Source organism: Polypterus senegalus, chromosome 10 (assembly GCF_016835505.1).
Source record: "Polypterus senegalus isolate Bchr_013 chromosome 10, ASM1683550v1, whole genome shotgun sequence".
Lineage (NCBI taxonomy): Eukaryota > Metazoa > Chordata > Cladistia > Polypteriformes > Polypteridae > Polypterus > Polypterus senegalus.
In genome coordinates, this window is record NC_053163.1 from 18676637 (window position 1) to 18698666 (window position 22030).

The window sequence follows — 22030 nt, forward strand, 5'->3', positions numbered from 1 at the left end:
TACTAGACACTTAAATTCTATGTAGAAAATACTATTTAACTCAACAGGGCCTTTAGGTGATATTGCTATAAATTATGTCATGAGTTGCAGGTTTTTATTGGGCCAGTATTGGGCCGTTGTGCAAAAAGACACTGGACCAGGTCTGTATGCCAGATCTGGTCCTGATGTTATAGTATATCCGGGCCATATCTGGAACGGTGTCCATTTGCTGTCTGGGTAGCCTGCAGCTCGGTCACCGTGTAAGGCGACGTTGGGTCCCCCATCCAAACGCCTGCCACGTTGTTGGCTGCCTGCCTATATAAGGCCGTTTGTCGCTCCAATCTCTACATTCCCTTCCTTGCTTCACCACGGGATTCACAGCTACAGCCTTTTTATTTAATCCACAGCTTCTCCTCTGTTGTATTGTTCATTTATTACGATTATAGTTATTGTGTAGGTATTTTAGACTTACTTTACATTGTTCAGGTACCCATTTCCTTTATCGTTCCAACCATACCTCCATTAACATATCTATTGAGGTAATCACCATCGATCAAAGAACTGTCACTTCCCGAGTGGTTTCCATGCCCAGAGATGGCACCTACCTTTTCCATTCTCTTTGTTACATATTGCACGGCCATATCAGGCTCACTCTTGATATCCGGAGGAATTTTGTGTCTTATGTATTGAATGACTGGGACAGGTTCAAGGTGTGGACTGATGACGGTACAGGAGATAATTTTACTACACAGGAGGACTATAAGAATGAAATGCTTAAGCCCTTCACCTATGCATCTGCATGTGAGTTGATGGCTGCCACTGAATTGTTCGGTTGTCACTTTCAAGTGTACCGAAATGGCCAAATATTTTACACCTTTGGACAATCGCCAATGCCTCTTTAACATCTTAGATTCACAGGTGACGATTTCAGTAGTGGACACTTTGTTGTTTATGAATGTTTAAACTGTCAAAAGCTGGGTGTGAAGTTATCGATGAAACTGGTTGTATACTTACAGCGCTTGACGGATATCGAATGTCTCTTCAACACAAGTCCTACAAATACTGTCGTAATTGAAACAAACCATGAAACTCAAACCGATTATGACAGCAGCAATCCAAGCTCTGAGATTTGAGACAAGATTACTGTTCACATGGCTAACTGTACGTTGCATGATAAAGAGTAAGCTCAGCGCACAGCTTGGTCATATTACAACCGGAGGGCTGAACTCACAATGTGGTATACAAAGAGATCCTGAACAAATAATTATTGGTATATTTTTCCTCAGTTTAAAAAGATTTAAATTTCTTCTTAATAAAACTTTTAAGGCAGTATTTTGCCTAATAACTATTTGCTTAAATATTGTAATTTATGCTTAATCTAATGTTTTAGAAGCTTTTAATTACTTTTTATGGCTCTTATATGTTAATTTGCTATCCTCTTATGCTAATAAAAAATTTTCCTTCTACATTCCTCCCTTTTGAGGTTTAATCAAACCTCAACATCTAACCTGATTCCAAAAGAAAGGTAGGGGATGTTGATTCAATTCTTCTTTGGAGCCCAATATGGACCTTTCACAGTTCTTCTCAATCTTCAACACCCATACCCCTCCACTGGTGGCACAGGAGCCAAACATCTCCCCCATCAATCAACTAAGAGGAGTAAAAGACTTCCTGGCCCTACCCTAACAGTCAAAAAATATGCATAATCAATCACAGGTGTAGATAAATTTAAACATCATAGGAATATCATATAATCCATGGAAGTCACAAAATAGTGGTATTTTAAAGCAGAAAATAATAATAATAGTAATAAAACAATTGTCCATAATAATCGTTTTTTCTTCACTTGGAGAGATACACTTCCAGTGAAATAATCATTTTTTCTTCAACCCAGGTACTTTGCGCACCGTAGAGGGTCACCTCCCTGGGGAGCGGTTACTAGCACTTCACCCAAGGAGTTTCTTCTGGTTTGGTATTTCATTATCCACATTGTCATCAAGAAGAGAATAAAAATCTGTAACTGAAGATGTCCATGGTTCAAGAAATTGGATGCACACTTGCTTGACAGCAACTCTAGTAATAACTAATTAGGAGACTGGTAATACCATTCAAATATATAACAATACCATTAAGAGAGTAATTTCTGCTTCACTAACATGAATCCCCATGATTTCCAGGTTCAAATAAAGCTAATACTATTTATATTGGTTTTACCTTTCCTTTCTAAGATGGATTTACACTAAACACATAATGTATGTCCCAATTCCTAAATATGGCATTATAACTATTTAACGTACCTAATTCTTTGTGTTCATCTACAATCAGAACTATAAATAATATTGTTGGTGGTGATACAGATGGCATAAATATTTATCTTAAATAACTCAAAAGTTCTCAGTTTTAGGGTGCCACCACTGTGCACAATGGTAATTAGCGATAAAGTCCTTATACACCTCACCATGCTCACATCTTAACACACTCATTCATAAAATTGCCAAAATATACACCCAGCTGTGGTCTCAATCTTGAGCCACCTTTACCACATTAATGCAGCCATTTTGTGGACAGTAGGTGTCAATCCTCCCTTCGGAAGATGTCAGCACTATCTTCCAAAATGCAAATCACTGGGTCATTTTTGAGGTCACATTCATTTCAATTTCAGTTTCAAGGGTTATACCCAAGCTTCTCATTACGGATTTCAAAACAGAGATCTTCAGACACCATCTGGGCTTTTTAATTCACAGACCACACATTCACCACTGTATGTATAAGACACTCCATCTCCTATGGGCCAAATTATTACTTCATTTCACTGATTTCCATAACATATATACTCATCAAGCCATGTTGTTAATCATTTGATCTGCATCACCATCAACATGTTAGCCTAAACTGTTTTATCCTATTCTAAAAGTTATGCATGTTCTGACCTATAGTAGGTGTTCCTTATCCCCAAAATACTAGTTGTGTGTCATCCCATATGCTTACTATTATTCTTTTCAATTAAATAAATGTACCTAAATTTTAAACTCTACATTATTTGCTATAATACTGCAATCAATAACCTAGAATATCTAAACTGGACTGATCCTAACTAGTAATAGTGCATTGTCCCTTCAATGACAATCACTTAACAATCTCTAATAGATCACTTATGTTATATTAGACTCAATTCTGATTAACTTTACAGATCACAAAATCATTGGTCCTTAAAGGTAACTTATTATCTCCTACTAAATATCAGAAGGCATAACAAAACATTTATCTAAAAATATCTATTCTTAACCACTATGAATTCATAATAATCATGTAGTATTCCCATTATTGCAAACATTCATTAAACACATTATTTAGGAGTCCCTATATTCTGCTTTGCTTACAAATAATTAGCTTTCCCTTCTATAGCTTTCATAACTTTATAGCTCAAATACTTTTAATTTAAAAGATGTTGCTATTTGTCAAACAAGTGGACAGTCAAAGTAGGCTCCAGCAAGAACATTGTGTCCTGCAGCGTAAAAGTATAACACATTTTCTTCTCTGATAAGGATTAAAGCAGGTGTTGGGGTCCAATATCCCAGGTAAAAAGGACCCAAGTAGGCAGATGTCATCTATGATTCGGAATCCACGATGATCTTTTGGGCTCAAACATCACCAGCATAGTTGAGCTCTTGGCAGCAGGTATCCATGATATCTGGAACTGGAATCGAAGTGCGTTGTCCAGTAGTCAGCTGATCGATGGCCTGATTCACGACTTGATTCCCTCTCTGGTATGGCTGGGTTCTCCTTGGAGTCAGATGATTAGTTTATCTGCAGACCTTAAATCACAGCCCAATCTCTGGTTCAACTTCAAATGCTGTCATCTATGATGCACTAGGAAAAAACAGCTTTCACCTGCAGATGTAAAGACTTAAAAACGCTCATTTAAATAGTCAGCATATTAATTCTTCATTGGTAGCTACTTATGGATCCAAAAAACAATATGTCATAAGATGTCAGATCTGTTTCGTTGGGGGTACCCCTATTAAAAATATTGCTAGCAGTAAAACAAACTGTCATTTCAATTCAGTCTGTGTTTGTCTAAGTCAATTTGTTTTTAAACAGTCAGAGTAAAAGTTTAAATTTATAAGCAACAAAGTTCAAGTCCTCCTTTATAGCTGTTTCCAGTTTGGCTGCGGTTGCAATTTCCACTCAATTAAAAACATGTCTCAAGTCATTATTAAAATAAAGTGAATCAATGTATTACAAAGGGAAATGTACTCAATAATAGGTCATTACAAGAAATTGGTCCCAATAATATTGGCATAATATTCAAAGTATCTGCATTTGTTCCATAATAATTAAAAAATAGCTTCAAAATTTAAACTGGTTTCAAAATTTAAACAAAATTAAACATACTTATACCAATACTTATTATACCAACCTTTCCCCCCTTATTGACACTTGTGTCAATATTGCTGCTTTTATTTTTACAACTAGAGGAGATGTGGAGCAAGAGGGTAACTAAAACTGATCCCATTAATATAATAATAAAAGTCAAATTTTATAGTTCTCTTACAGGGAAGATAAATACGTCCAGGGATAGAGAACAAACAAAACCAAAGAGAAGGTTGAGTATTTATTAGTTAAAGAGCCATGCTCCGTGGAGGTTGGTGTAAAAATCAAGAAGACTTCAGTTAATTATAATAAACTAGCCAACCCACATAATCAGGCCGCTTTTTAAATGATTTTTAAGCACAGAGGAAAAAATAAACATTTGAAAAATCCGTAATTTAATAAACCACCAAGAAAAGAAACATTGCAACAATGTACGCTACAAAGCAACATACAATTGTCCGTGACTGAACACCGGAGGAGCGCCTTCTCCTTCCAAAGTGAAGGACGGGGTTGAACGGCGCTCGTTCAGTACGCACTGCCCGCCCCCAACTCCCTACCTGAGTCGCTTTTGTCTGTGTACAGTTCACACACACCTGTGAGTCACGTTGACTTAATTTTCCAAACACCGCCTCAGTCAGTTTCCACGTTGATTTTTCATTGTTCTTTGCGGTTCTGGGTGCTTTTTTATATATAATCCACCAAGTCACCCGACCGGGGGGTGGGTTTACAAAGGGCAGGAACGTAATCAGTGCGAGCGTATGACTCGCACATACTGGGAATTTCTCGTTCGTAGGGAACAATTGCAAGCCACGGTCTCCATCACGAATGGGGTTCAATGGCTTACCCACTCCGGGTAGACACACATTGATCCATTCAGTGTAGCGCGCGTGCAGTACCGGACATACAAGTGCATCACAGACCTGTTAATGCTCAATCTCACGTGGCTGAAAGCCACTTGTCCCTCTAAGAATTTGGACGCCGACCGCTTATTTGTTTGTATTAAAAGTGGTAACCCTACCTGTGACTCACGTAGACTTTTCATTGCTCTGTGTGGTTTTGGCTGCCTTTCTATATATAATCCACCAAGACACCCGACCACGGGGGGAGGGGGTGTGTGTACAAAGTGCAGGAGCATCTAAGAAGACGCATGTTTGTCGCGGATGCAAATTGCTGTATGTAGCGTGTAAAACAGTTTGCTATGAGCAACAGTTTCGTCAATAAAATTTCTCCAAAAAAAACCCGACTGACAGAAACAAACAGTTACCTGAAGCAGGAATTTCTATAACATTGAAAGAAGTGTGGTTTCCATGAAATACATTTGAAGCGGCAGCCATGGAGGGCAAAAGAATAGTCAACATGGCTCACAGCTGGGTTTGGACCACAGTACAGACCAAAGCGAGTGAGTATGTGTTTGATGAGCTGTTTGATTTGGTGGGCAGTGGTCTGAGGTGCGTTCCTGAGCACGTAGGAGGAGGGGTAGAGTTTGTGGGCGGGCCGTTGTTCCTTCGCATGGTTTTTCATGGTGGACGCGGTTGGTGTCGAAACCGAAAAGAATAATGAAAAGTCAACGTGGCTTAGACGTGCATGTGGACTCCTAGCACAGACGAAAGGGGCTAACTGGGTGGTCGGTGAGTTTTTGCGTCCGGGCACATGGGCAGGCAGTGTGAATGTCTAGAGAGCGAGGGTAGACGCGGGCCGGTGAAAAAGGAGTGTTGGTGGGCAGGAAAAGTCTTCCGTGTTCCTGCAGGAGCATCTAAGAAGACGCATGTTTGTTGCTGATGCAAATTGCTGTATGTAGTGTGTAAAACAGTTTGCTATGGTGCAAGCGGTCATGCGTTGTAACTGAAAACTCGTAGACTGCTTACTTCATTGTGTTTTAACCTCAGTTGTAAAGGATTGTTTAAAAGATCCCATGAGATACCCCTCGCAAACCGTTTCACACGCTGCATATGGCGATTCACCTCCGCGAGAAACATGCCTCTATGAACAGTCAACGTAGCTCGGAGGTGCATGACATGAACATGACATTAACCTGACCTGCACTGCATGTTGCCTCCACGACAGACGAATATAAATGACGCCACTTTTTCTGTGTCCTCGCCTCCGACGTGGTGGGCGTGGCCCTGCGAGTTGTCGTCATATCCAATGGGCTTGGAGTTGGTGGGCGTGGCTCCTTCCTGGGTGCGCCATAGGTGTCTCACTTGTCGGCGGCTTAGTGAATCCACGCCCCTTCCGGTGTGCTTTTCATGGTTGTCTTGCCTTAGTGAATTATATACATAGATTTGTCATACTGTTCATTGTACCCCACCCTTATATGATCGTCAAGTATACCAGCAACCTCCAGAGAACATCTCATAGTTAGCATAGCAAGTAGAGTCAAGAAAGAAATCCACAATCTGGACGGGTAAATTCTTAATTACTTTTCCTTTTTGACATTAAATATAAAAAAAATAATTAGGCTCCACATTTCCTCTCCCATGTATCTAATTATAAAGCATTGTTCAAATGTACAAAGTTCTAAAAACATTTTTCTTTTTACACAAGGTGTTCACATTTGAGTGTATTTGGACCATATATAATTAATAAGGTCAATGAAGTAAAATATTTTATCCCTTCCCACTCAAAGCCCCTTAAATTATTTCAAAGGTTATTTAGCAGCAAAAAATAATCTTGGACTTCATCTCTAACCCCTTATAAAAAAGCTTAAGGTTTCTATACATGGATCCCAAGTAATATTTCTTTCTTTATTTTTATTAGTAATTATTTTAATTAAAATACCACATACATTTGGATCTTAGTTTTTTAGAATCTTAATAAAATTATTATTATTATTAAAATGTCTCATTCAAATTTTCATTAATGCATCAAAAATATAAAAGTGAACCTTCTATTAGTTTTGTTGTGATACCAGTATTCCCGTACATTTCACGTAAACATGTCAAAATTACACACAAAGGAAATGAGGAAAGAAATCAATATATCAGAATGCCCTATAATGCAAAATGTGCCTTTATTTATTTACTATGAGGCCCTCCAAGAAATTTGCACATTCCTACCCATATTTAGAATGAAGAACCCACTTCTTTATCAGGTAAATTTTTCCCAGAATCTGAAACTAAGAAAATACTTTAAATCTACTTCAGTTACATACACTGATTTCATTTCCTCATAACCTACTGCTAAAGTCACTTGATCTTGCACATTCTTTCATTTTTATCTTCCAGATGTTTTATTACACGTTTTTCAGAATGTTAACTCCAAAGAGCACAGGCTGTTTTTCTCTTAGTTAACCCCCCTTATTCCCTCTTTTTTTAGCATATTTTAGCATGGAACACTACCTGGACTGGAAGCCACTGTTTTTCTTCAGCTTCATTTACTATTTTAAAGAATGTCTCCTTCAATTGAAATTTACTCATTTTAATTAAAATCCTCCCTTTCATCAGAGTCTGGCCAGTACTCAAATGAAAGGGGTGCTCATATAGTATCATGCCTAATCTGGAGACTTTTTATACCACCTGTTCATATCTTTTTTTAATTTAGAATTAAGAGCTCTTTTAATTTCAACATTTACATTCACATTCTCACACACATTAATATCAATTATTTCATCCTTGCAAACAACACCACATATTTTTACACATACTCTCAAACCCACTGAAACTTATTTAACATGCACACATAGGGATCCCTTTAATACACTATATAACATACATAAAATCACCCAAACCATTGTTTTAATACATTCAACCTTACCCTAGTTTTGTTACTTATTATTACTTATTATTTATTGTTACACACTATATTTGGAAACAATGCAGCAAAGGAATCGGAAAGAGAAAATGAATTCTGAAGAAGAGAAAGTTCCATTCTCACTTAACATTACCAATCAGGACAAATGAATATAAACCAGCCTCTCTTGACGTTAGCTGGTGTTAACCCTAGGAAACATAACACAATCCTACTCAGCTCGAAACGGCGCCGGTTTCTAGATCAAGGAGACTCTATTGGCAAAATGACTCAGCAACAATGAGGAATTGCTTCCGTGGCGATCCTATTCCTGCGTCAATTAGGGCAAATCCAACTGTCGAGAAATCACGCAGTTCGATACCACAGCAAAACGGCACTCCCAACAAAAAGACTAAACTGTCATTGAAAATATTAACTCAAAACAAATAACATGTAAGCTTCCACACAAATCACAAATAAACTCGAAATCTTAGCATAAGTGCTAACCACTGCACCACCACACACTCCACTGTAATATTCCCTATAGAGCACAATTTCACATACACACATCACAAGAAAAAGAAGAGGACAGAAGTAAATTGAAAGACATTGTTTCCCTTGAATGTTATAGTTATCAAAAGTGCAGTTTTCCTTAAGACTTGACCAGGGTCCGAAGGAAAGATGCCTCGCATATTTTATAAACATTTGTATAATTAAAAGTGGATGCATTTTTCATTTTATCAAATGTTACACATACTCAAATTTATTTCAACCAATATTTACTCAGAGCTCTGGAAATTTATATGCACAAGGCAGTTTCAGCAAATCATAATTGAACTACATTACCCAGAAGTCTCCATGTTTTCGCTTTCTTACTCCCAAACACACACGCACACCCACAGAACAAACAACTTGCACGCTCACACATTTTTAGCATAATCATATTTACACACACACACATAGACACAGAGAACAATTAATGCTCACGCACACACATTGAATAAGTTCAGCACAGACATATTCACACACACAGACATTAGCGAGCGCCAGGTACCTTTGAAGTTAAATACAGTGCACTTTTCTTTTTTCGCGCATGATATTATTTTCAACGCTTGTTATTTTTTCCCCCACAAATATATATATATACAGATATACCTATTTACACACAAATCTATATACTCAAACATTTTTCTATCGCTTAATTTTCTTTTTGGTGCTATCCTTCTACATTTTTCTGACGGCTGCTTTACTTATCAGACTGTAAATACAGCTCGAATTGTTTTTAACAGGGAGTAACATGAAGCACAACTATTTGAATCGAGTTAACTTTTTCAAAATTTCGCATTTTAATATCCGAATTCTTAATATAGTACTTTTCTAATTTACCAAATGCTCGCACTTCTTCTAATTGTCTATATTTACGTTAATTATGCTTTCTTGATAATTTTACGAAATCCTACTGCTGCAAGGAAGGAAACCCATGCCAACTAAAAGTACTTAAATCCATCCATCCATTTTCCAACCCGCTGAATCCGAATACAGGGTCACGGGGGTCTGCTGGAGCCAATCCCAGCCAACACAGGGCACAAGGCAGGAACCAATCCTGGGCAGGGTGCCAACCCACCACAAGTATTTAAATCATGGCATTAAATTTATTTTTAAGAAATTATGTCACTTGAGCTACGTTAATGCTTTTCTGAATATATTTTTGTAATATATTCTTTCTCTGATCTTTAATTTATATTCGTCTTAATTAACTACTTTGGCTTTCATATATTTATTTGCTGTACCTCCTAACAGTGACAGCGTCTTGATAAAAATCTTCTCAATGTATCTTCCATGAAGAAATGCTTTGGTTATAAAATCTCACTCACACTCGTTATATGCTTGATTACTTTATTGTATCTCCCGGTACCCACTATTTGGGTCCGGAGCTCGCTCGCATTCACACTTGTCTCCGCTGTTGTGGCTTGTTTTATTACCACTAAGAAATAACGGAGCTTACGCAGTCACTCACTCATTCATTCCTTATTCGAGGGTGGGGCAATTAAAATATATATATATATATGTCTGGCTATACTTCACCTAGCTGCTTTTGGTATTTAATGGTTCAATCCTAATTACTGTTTTTCATTGTTATTTCTAATTTGGTCACAAAATCAGTTTCATCCACTATACTCAAATGCTCTTCCTGTCCCGTTTCTTTCTTTTCTCCTATTTCTCCCCCCGTATTTGTCACCGTTATTTGTTCTTTAAATTTTCCTTTTCCTTCTATCAGGGGAAACTCATATGACACACCTTAAGGTAGTGTCAATGAGATTCCACCCCCTATCTCTCCGTTTCCAAAGCACCAACTCGCTCTTTCTAATATGTTTCTTTTCATTGCTTCCCACAAAAACATTTGCATTATGTTCAGTTCGGTTCTCCTCTTATTTTCTCTTTGTTTGATAACATCTTCTATTTTATGATTTTTTATGTGATTCATCATTTCTTTGCACAGTTCCAGGTTAAATGAACCTTTTCGGGGCCAGCGGTTTTGAAAACGTTTTGTTCTCGTATGCCATTTTTGAGATGATTTTTCAATAAGATCTTTGTGGAGGGGGTCGTTACGCCCCAATATATCCACGGGCAACTCGCTCACACTCATTTTAACTCCCTGTAGCCGTGGGTTCCTATCGCCAATTTTAATTTTGATTTCCTATTTAAATTAGGTTTGATTTCACACAGGACCTTTCTTGTTCCATAGATTTTGCTGCCTAACTTTTCCACCACTTACAACCACAGTAATAAATCTTGTACTATCCTTCTCCTGAGTGTCAACCTTCCAGTATTTGCACAGCACTCTTCCTGTAATTCGATCTACAGCTCCTGCTATTTTTCTTGTTTCTCCTCAATAATCTGCAATATTTTTATTTCTCCTCTTTTACGTATATATTTATCTATTTATAGCACTGTTCTTTTATTCTCCTTCGAACACACGTAAAAATGTTCGATCCTATTCTGTCTTCTTTATTTCACAACTTATATCTTCCGCAATAATACTTTCTCTATACCCTTCTATAAACAGTGTATAAAGTCACAATTATAATTCTGAATAATAGCCCTTTCTCCTGCTCTACTGCTCCTCCCACCAGGTGAAATTTATTTTTAGTTAGTTCACACGCAGGTGTTTTCTATATTCTCTAAGTCAATATAGTTTATTTTACACATAAAAAGTTACACCCTAAAAATCCACATTCATACTCAGTCACACTCTTTAGCACCTAGTGTACTAATCCCTAATGCCCTGTTTTGCCCTAAAATAGTTTTTGTACCTCTGTACCATTCATTCTTCTCCAATCTGCACCTGTGTGCTTCACTCACCGCGTCACTTTTTTAAAGCGCTCCAAGCATTCTGCGCACCTGCACTGTAAAAAATTTCACTGTAAATTTACAGTAAATTACTGGCTACTAGTTGCATTACTTTTACAGTATTTTACTGTATCATATTACAGTACATTACAATAAAATTACCATACCACACTGTGACTTCACAGTAAACTGGGCAAGAAAATTACTGTGATGTAGCAGTATGTTGCTGTTGAATTACAATAATTAACCATTTTCAATTTACATTAATCTACTGTATTTTTACATGCTAACTGTAAAAGTAATGCAACTCAGTAGCCAGTAATTTACTGTAAATTTACAGGTGCAATAACAACATTAAATACTGTAAAGGACATTAAAACAACCTTGATCACCCATCCTATTTACCAAATTTTCCCAAATTTACATCAAGTTAAGTTCTGAAGGTCTCTAAAGTCCCCTTGTCCATCTCACTACTTGTTCACTTGTTCCTTGCATTTGTGGTTTTCTGTATGATGTTTGTACAAAATGTTTCCATCAGTGTCCCTGTAGTCAGGATTAGACTTTTATCAGTCACTTTACAACACATATAATCTTTAAATTATTGAAAATTAATAAAGTTAAACAAAAATAAAACAAAACACATTACTGTATGTGTTTTGCATATTTATTCAGCAGTGTTTCTTCAAACGTTAAATGCACAGAATACCTCAAGTATACACTTTTAAATTCAATAAAAGTCTTAACAGGCAGTTCAACTTTTTTTTTTTTTAAATTGCACAAACAAAATTATCTAAACCTCACATACAGTAAGTATATGTACAAGAAACAAAAACACATTTTTTACTGTACTGTATATCTAAAATCCTCTGTAGTAAACAACTTGCACATACTGTACCTCAGTGCCCGCAGTTATTATTGGCTGTCTAGTAGTCAACAGTGTATTATTTGTAAATATGTGCTACTTTTTCCAGATATGCAGACATCTGAAAGGGTCAAGTGAAAAGCAATCAATAATTCTGAAAGCATTTCCCTTTTAAAAGGTATATTTTAAGAAATTAAATTAAAGATATAAACTCCAGTGTTTAACATTTAAACGATAATGTTAAAAAACAAAATGTAATTATAAAGCAGTGTAACATTTTTAAAGACAGCAAGATAGAAATTAAACTGAGGCAAAACAGGGGATTAAAACACTTTAAATCAATTTGAATTATTAGGAGTCCTTTCTGAAAATGTCTACATTGACATCCATTCAAAATCAATTAGTTTCCTCAAAAGTGTGCAGACTTGTTGGTTGATGTGTCCGTGTTTCTTTTTTGATTTTGAGCCCGACTCTGGGTTAATACCCAAAAACCTGTAAACAAAATATAGAAGCTATTAGTTTTATTTGAGCTATTTCACACTGTTTTTCAAAAGACATTAAGTGCTGTTCCTTTCTACAGAATACTGATGCCTAACACTCCTCCTAAGTAGGAAAGCCAAACACAATTTCTCTGCCATTTTAACAATGTTGTGGTGATTTACTAGTCTCACTATTACCCTTGCTAGTGTTATCTACAATGTCAGTGTGTTAGTTTACCTTTGGATAAACTCCAATGTGGATGAGGCATCTTCAGGATACTGCAAGTTAAAGTTGTAATAACTTGCAAAGATTGTAGCAATACCATTGACAAAATCATGATGTGGTCCCATGACCACTTGTCCTTCAATTGACAACATCCAGGCTTTAGGCTTCATCATGTCATCTGAAATAAAAAAGATATTCATCACGTACTTATGCAAAGAAGTGGAATTCTTAATGAACAACAGTGTGAAAGGAATGGGTCGCTAACACAGGGTCTTAGATTACAACTATTAAAGGTCTGCACGCTGTTCTTCTGGTCTTTGCAAAGTAAAGAGCAGCTGCACAGACCTTCAAAACATATATGAGAAGGTAATACAGGTTTACATACTACTAAAGTTGCTGACACTATAAGCTACATGTGTTGTTAACATTACCTTGTATAATCAAGCGGGGTGTGCTTGGTAGCATCATTGTCCTCTGAACATCAGCACCTGTGGCACATGTCTGTAAAATACAGTAATACATAACTTTAAAATATGCTGGATATATGTACAGTACAGTGTGTACTGTATATCCCTTACTGAAGAGTAAAATGATGGCAGAAGAAAATCCCTTGACCCCAGTGATTCACAATTCTACAGTAGATTTAGCAAGGTGTGTATTTTACTAAAATTCAGTAGTCAGAGAACTGTGTGTCTACATGGGAGATTAAGAGTGTATGAATACAAGTATGAAGGTTAATATACTGTATTGTCTACCCGAGTTCCAGCATTGGCACCTACCTTTTTTACTCTTAGTCAGGTTGAGTTGAGCCATCATATTCATCTTATTGTTTCTATCAAACTAGTTCTTCATATAGAATACTGAACATTTACTGCTATATAAAAAATCAAGCACATCCAGCACTCCTCAAGATACCATATTAATTTTCTAAAATTTCAAGGCATTAATTTTAAAAATATAAAAAATAAATTCAACTCTAAAGCATTTTCAATGCCAGTTGGGTTCCTGGTCTATTGTAAGCAAAACTCAGTTTTCTATCTGTAAAACAATTACTTACATCTGCTTGAAGTAGGATTGCATCCTTGGGCTCCTTAAAGTATGCCATCAGGAGGAGAAGGACACATGCAGCCTTAACTGAAACCTCTGGTTCAAACTTAGACAGCACATCCTGAATTCCTGAATGATGGCTTAGTTCCTGGCAGAACTTTATAATTGTACTGCCTTTATTGTCCAGTGCCTCTTGCAGCTTGCTGAGGATAGATATGTCTGTTAGAAGCCTAAAGTGGGAGTAAAGACATCTTTGAGAGAAAAGGAAAGGCCATTCCTTCTGAACTTGTGCAATGTGTGGTGCAGGCACTCCATTAAGGTATCGGCGCTGGTGGATATAGGTCTTCTCCATAAGAGGTTCAGCTTTCTCTGCTCCACTCATCCCTAACTCGGAGAATATTTTAAGTAGCTGCATTTTCATGTCATCTAATGATGCCTCCGTTTCTCCAGCTGGCAGTTCTACAGGACACCACCTCACACATCCATACTGATCTACAGGGCCTCTTGCCTCCCCTGCTGCATTAGTGTGGGACCTTCTCTCTCTGCGTCGCCTTGCAAGAGTATTTGTTCTGTTTTTATATTCCACTCTTGTTTTAATTTGCTGAAGAAGAGAGTGGCAGCCCTCTCCAACCATGTCTCCTTTTTTTCCAACATCCAAAAACTTTTTGGGTGTTCCCTTACAATTCCTCGGACTACGCTGTGACACATTGCTCTAGTTGGGTTAAGATCATGTTCAAGCATCTGATCTACCACTGCTTTCACCATATCTTTTCTGTCTCCTGGTGATGGTCTTGTTTGATTTGCCACTGCTTTTTGAATTGCTGCTGGCATCCTATTCCAATTGACTTTGAACTCTGCATACCATGGCCTGCCAGGATGTGGGGACGAAGAAACAGAGGAGTTTGAACTGCTTGAGGAGTTAGAAGATAGGATGAGTGGAGTGCTCATGGGGCTTGATGAGAGGGATGAAGAGGCAGCAGCATCCAGTTCACTTTGAACTGTTACAAGTCCTAGAGATGATAGCAAAAAAGATCAATGGAAAAAACACAAAAAGCAGCACACTAAATTAATTTATGATAAATTACATTCTTCCTGTTCAATATATTATATTGGTAGCCACTGAAAAGAAACAGAATGAAGGACACTAGTAAGAGAAAGACATGATTTTTCAGGTCAATGAGTTCGCCCTTCAATAATCTTTGAACTTCAGTGTTAATTGTTCAGCTTACCAATGGCAGTTATCAAAATATATATTTACCTTCATTTTTAATGCTGTTTAACAGTTTGCGACACTGGATTGGCCTAATGTGTTTCTCCAGATCCTTCTCTTGTACAAAAGCAAGGTCTTCTCTGCTTTCCACACCAAGCTCTTCTAACCGTTCAAGAAGAGATGTTAAGGATTCATTTGAGAGGCTTGGCAAAATAGATAGCACCACTTCCCTTATGTCTTGACTCATTTTCTAAAAGAGAGTTGGGAGCAGACAGTCAAATATCAACCAATTAATTCATAAAACCCTTGATTATTTGTTTATTATCAGTAATGCGTTATTTGCTACAATTGTATCTCTGTATGATTTTATGTTTTATTCAGGCACTAGTGAGTACTCCAAGAAGTGAAAGCATTCACAAACTACAGACTATCCCTATCTCAGTTTGATTTCAATTGAATTAGAAAATTTAACTCTTCATTTATAGGTAAATGTGCTGGAATCTTCAAAGGCAATTTCTGAATCATATCCTTCTATAATACTTTCACCACAATACAAAGATGTTATTTAAAAGACATATATATACAAAGTCCTATATACATATATGTGTTCTTTAAAAGAACCTCACAGACTCTTCCTACTCCATTATTTATCTATCCTTTCTACTTACACAATTTCTAAAAAAGAATGATGAAGAACAATTAGCAGTAGGTCACACACATTATAAGCCGGAAGTGGGTAGTAGTCAAGCAAATCATCTTGCTTTATACAAACATAATCCTTTTGGACTACTCCTAATTTACAATAGACACCTATATCTCTCAACTTCACAAAGGTATGCTTCTCTGTAACAAAGTATGCAGAATCGTGGACAGTAAGGACCAGAATAATCTTCCCAACATAAAGTTCTTCATCTCTACTTCCAAGCAAAACAAACATTCCTTTCCTGTATGCTGTGCCTTTCACAGTCACTTCATTGCCTGCCACTGTAGACTGTGACTCAAAATTATAACTGGCAACAGATTCTCTGATTTTGTCATTATAATCATTCACAAAAAACTGTGTACCCCTGTGTACCTGTACAACTGGAGGGAACAGGCTGCCTGCACTCAAGTAAGCCTGAAGAAGCTGATGTCTTTCTGCCAGTGTTTTGCACAGATTTTTAAAGTTGTGTAGCTTTCTGGCACATGTTTTGAAAAATGAGTGCTTACTTTCAAACCTTAATGTCCAAAGGCGAATAAGTGGACCAAAGTGGAGTATAAGTTCAGGATAATGGCACATATAATGATGCTTAGGCCTTAAAGGGTGATTAGGGAAAAGCTTTTTCCTACTGTGTAGATATTCTTCAATTATGACTTTGAGATATGCTACTTGGCCTGCTGCAATAGCTGGTGCACAGACAAGCTCCACTACCTCTCTTAGTTGTAAAAGGAGTTGCCATACCTCGTTTTCACAGGGATCTTGAATTCTGTCACCTATCAAGAGAGGTAACAATCTAAGAAAACACCAATTTTGAACTGCATGTCCATTTAGTCGTTCACTACCAGGGGAAACATCTGCAGGTTTGTCATTGCCATCATTTCCCTGATATTTGAATTGGTTCTTACATCTGTTTAATTGCAAGTAAGTGAAGTGCTTCTCATGTATTAAATGACCAACAAACAAAGCGAGGTCATACGACACAATACCTTCAAACAAGTCATGGGCTAGACACGGTGGGAGCCCAGGCTGGCAAACATGGAAATAAGAAAGTTGGTTAAAAGGAGAGTCACACTTGATACCTGATACAGCAGGGTCTAAACCCTGAACATGACATTTATATGACTGTATTGTCCTCACAGCACCACACAAGTATGGTTCTTTAATAAATTTTGCTTTATCTATTTCACAGTAGCGGCAAAAACGATCAGCCCGACTGAAGTTTTCCAGAAAACCTCCAATACAATGGGATCCCAAGTTGTCTCCTGAAATGGCAATCAGAGTGCCTTTTACAAATCTGCCATCACTTATCAAAATCCCTCTCTCTTCTAGAAATTTGAGGTCCTTGATCAAAGATTCAAAAATTTTGGTCACTCCAAAGTATTTTAAGTTCTGCTCCTACATAAGAGAACAAGTTGCATGTGAGCTGTAGTGGATCTATTATGTGGCAAAATTTCAGCCAGGGTTAAGTATACAGCTAAAACTTTATGTTTTTTTCTCCCTGAACCAAGTGGGTTTACAACCTCAAAGGCATCCTGATATAAAATCAAACCAATAGAAGAAGGTTCTATTTTCAATAGTGGATTACTTCGAACTCCCTCTCCATCTCCAACATCCTTATAGACATTTTCAGTGGATGCTTGAGAATGTGCTAAGGCATACTGTTCTCTTACAGACTCGCTTTTGAACAATGCAAGTAAAGTCTCTTGTATTGGTACATACTGGGCAAAGCATTCTTTGCCATTTTCATCAGTGCCGAGAAACAAGGGTACGGGCTCAACATAGTTAAAATTCTTTTTAAATACAGTCTTTCTCTTTTGTTCTGTACTTAGAAGTTCCTTGTTATACATCTTAAGGAGATCCCCTGTTCATTTCATCAATTATGTCACTTATAGTGGCCTCTGGAATTCCAAGTGCCTTCAATTTCTCAATCAGAATCTTAAGTAAATGTGAAAGTCCAATGTCATGGGCATTTTGAAAGTCCTCAATGATTGTCTGTATGGTACTTGCTGGTAACAATACCTTAGCTTGTAATTTCAGATAAAGAAGTGTAATGTTTTGTAAAAACAAAGTTTCATCCACAGCCAGTGGCCTTTCTGGTTCACAATCATCCTCATCAAAAATATTTGAATCTGTCTGACTAGGAACACCAAAGGGATCCATGGGAACAGATGTATCTAGAATTGAATCATCTAGGTCCTCTGAGCCTCTATGTTTCCTTGAAATATGCGAGGCTAAACTTGACTTAACTGTAAAAATGCTCTCACAACCTCTGAATGGGCATTTGATTTTCAGTCCTTGTTTTATGTGTGATTTTAAATGCTTTATGAAAGAGGTCAAAGCGTCACACTTAACTTCACATGACTGAACCACACAGTTTAGAGGTGTAATGAACTGCCTGTAGTGCCGCAGAGTAGGAACTGCTTCCTTATGGTCTCTATATATGTGTGTTTTCAGAACACTGGCTTTGCGGTACATCCGAGAACACGTAGGCACACCACACTGATAATGATAATTGGGAGTGTTACTGTGCAGCTTTGTGTGTTGAATAAACTGAGTAACATTACTACAGATATACTGGCACTTACTAAATTTACAATGGAACATTGTGAATTGATAGGCAATTTTATTTAATGGCTAATAGAGTCAAAAATACCTTGCTAAGACTGCCTTTTCTAACACAGACCAGCTAACAATAACTAAAAAATGTGGAAAATGCAATATGGTTTGGATCCCAAAGGGAAATGTTAACACACACACAAAAAAACTACACTATGTATCTACAAAAAAAAGTTAAACCAGTAAGAATCCATTAAAATACCATTTGAAGTCAAATTTCTATCAACCGTGCTTAAATCAATACATTTGCTTCCATGTATTACTTTTGCCTGTGGAGTTTACCATAAATTAATTTATTTATATTTATATATATATATTTATGCTATTCCTGAGCTAACATCTTTAATCACAGTTGAAAACAAAAGCACATAAACTTAATCAAAATGCACAAATTAAAACTGTTTAAAAATACATGAACTAAAACTACATGAAAAAGCTGACATTGAAACAATATGAAAACGCTTTCCTGAAGCTATAAGATAAGACACGAGTTAAAAAAATGCACAAAATGAAACGGTTTGAAAATGCTAGAACTTAAATTTTATGAAAGAAATCACTAATTACAGCTGTAAACATTAATATATATTGAAAGGCATGATTTAAAGTAGATTGAGAAATGCACAAACTGAAATTAAACGAAACTGCACGTACTCAAACAATGTGAGAAAGTACAAACTGAAAGCGCGCAGTATGTAAGTTTTCTAATACACTCCGTGGTAAAGTCTTAAAATGACTGCATAACTTCCTCTCTAACAATACAAAACAGAAATTATTATAATGATAATGGAGAAAGGCAATGAATGTTAAGTTAATTACCGTTTGTATAAGTAACAAGCACACTACAACGCCATTTTATTACTTTCTTCCACTCTCTGAGCATGTAATATCCCACAGTGCAACGGGGTCTTCTCCAAATACAATTTTACAGTAATTTGCTGTCTTTTGACAGACGACAGCGTATCTTACTGTGATTACAACAAAAATTCTGAATACAGTATTTTATTGTGAAAACTTACAGTTAACACCTGTGAAATCCTGGCAATTTTTTACAGTGTGTATGTGCGTCAACAATTGCCGCGACGCTTTTTTCTAAAAAAGCGCTCCATTCACACAGCACTTGAGTACATAGCACTTGTGTGACTCCCTACCTACCCAAAAGAGAAATCATAAAATAAAATAAAGTTCTAATTCCCTTATCTGTCCCTTGTACTAGCACACTCACTCCACCTGTTGACACGGATCCCTTTCACCAGCTCTCTATACGAACTTGAAAGTGTTTATCCGAACAGGAATTTCTGCCTATTTAGCCAATCCCCTTCTCTAATTCAGGGCAGCAACAATAGGTCTCCAAGCGCACCTGAATTAACTCCTTTACTGTGGCACAATCAGAAGGAACTGCTGTTAGCTTTCCCCAAAGATTGGCTCCCTCTCGAGACAAGCAGAATTTTACGACATCTCACCCGTCTCACTGGAGAACATACAGCCACAGCAAAAGATGCCAGCTCAGGAATTCCACACCTATCTATACTCGGAAAGCCGTCGTTACGGCAACTTTAGTATACTCTGGGTTCGCCGTTACTAGGGCAATCCTCGTATTTGATAGGATTTCAACACCACCCGTTACAATGCAGGCCTCCGTCCCCCGGATCGGAGGGAGCTAAATTCTGCACCGTGCAGTCCCCTGTCCCCCGGATCAGGGCGTTCTCTGTTAAATACCAAAAAACTCAAATTCGCATTATTTTACTGCACTCTCATTCATACACACACATTCATATAAGCTGTACAGTCTCCACACATTCCATTAAGTCTGTCTGCCCATCCTTTATTCCTACCTGTTCGTTTTAGAAAGGCCAAATGCTGTTTGTCTCCGTTGGAGGGGCAGATGCTCTCTGAAACTTCACACAAATTAGTTTAGCGAAAATATCGCTTACCTTACAGGTGGCCACCAACTGTGCCCGTTTCGTAGAGCCTCGCCCCTGCCGCTGGATTCATGCAGGTGACCTGTTATTTCCTCACGTCAGGGTCACCAATCTGTCGTGGCGAAAAATTCATCATCAGAAGGCTTTTTACCTAAAAATAAAGGCTATTAGGACTCGAGATAGACAGACAGAGTTTTAAGGCTTTATTGCAATAAATCAACCACACGGACTCAACCCAATTCGGCCGAGTGAGATTGAGCCCCGATCATTACAGCCATTGAAGTTTTTATAACAATTTCTTATCATTTTGACTCATTCAATTAGCTCATTCTGCACCTGGTTTTACTGTCCATTGTTCCGCTTGGTGTCTGTTCGGCTTATTTTGATTGGTCTAAGACTGGGTGGATGGCTTCCTCCCATTAACTTCTCTCATTCCCTTCTACTTCTGTCCGGCCAACCTTGAGTTTCCATGGGAACCCTTATTATCTCCTTACTATTCCTATCACTGGCCCCCTTATGGAATGTGTTATTTTTCTATGCTGTTCCCATTTTCTCTACCTGGCCAAGGCTTCAATTCCATATATGGGTTTCCTCTCATCATTTTCTCTCTTAAGCCTTCCAAACTTTTTACAATAGTGACCTGAAGCTTAAGCTTTAAAAAGAAGTATAGTATTTGCTTTTATTTAATCATTGCTTGGCATGCTTGATTTGTCTTAATTTCCACACTAAAGTTAATTGCTAATATATTCTTATAATATTTTTGCTAATGCCTAATGCATTAGGTCAGCATGACCCTTCTTACAGCAAAAGTCTTTCTGCTGATTCACCAACCCAGCTGGTTTCAGAGCCATCTTTATCTCTTCCTAGCCTTGAATCACAGGTGTTCTCAAACTCTTATCCTGTCCAAAACTGGTCTCGGTGTATCAATTAGCTGTTCTTTTCTTACTTTGGAAATTTTAATGTAAGCCTAAAAATAATAAAATAATATAACTGATTTTTTAGTTAACTATTTGCTAGACCTATCGTATTTGCTTTAATATTTTAATTTATGCTTAATCTAATGTTTAAGAAGCTTTTAATTACTTTTTATGGCTTATATGTTAATTTGCTATCCTCTCATGCCAATAAAAAGATTTCCTTCTACATCTTTCAGATGAAGAAGTAACTTTGCATGCCGGTACTTTAAATTAAATAAAGAATTTATTCAAAAAAGTGTTTTAGTTGTTGATTTTATTAATAAAATGTATGATAAATTATCGGGAAGTTTAAAATAAAAATTTTCTTTTGATTTACGATCAACATCTTGCGTTACGACCCGAATGTGGTCACGTGTATCCGCTTGCGCGATTGTAAACAAACAACCGAGAGCGTTAGTAGCGTCAGTCGGAGCCCAGATACATGTGTTTGTAGATGTTATTTCGGTCAGTGCAGTGATTTATCTATATATATAATTCATTAAGACCATGCAAGCAAGAAACATAATTGCTAAGGAAGGAAGAGAAGGTAAAGAAAGCGATCACAATTGAAACGAAGATGGAAAT

General features: G+C 37.2%; 1 protein-coding gene and 1 pseudogene across 1 annotated transcript in view; one reads left to right on the forward strand and one right to left on the reverse strand.

The window, feature by feature from the left end:
* LOC120536401 overlaps positions 1 to 22030 on the forward strand; it is a 140053-nt gene that overhangs the window by 79584 nt on the left and 38439 nt on the right. The window lies entirely within an intron of this gene.
* On the reverse strand, positions 12077 to 19490 carry LOC120536877 (annotated as a pseudogene).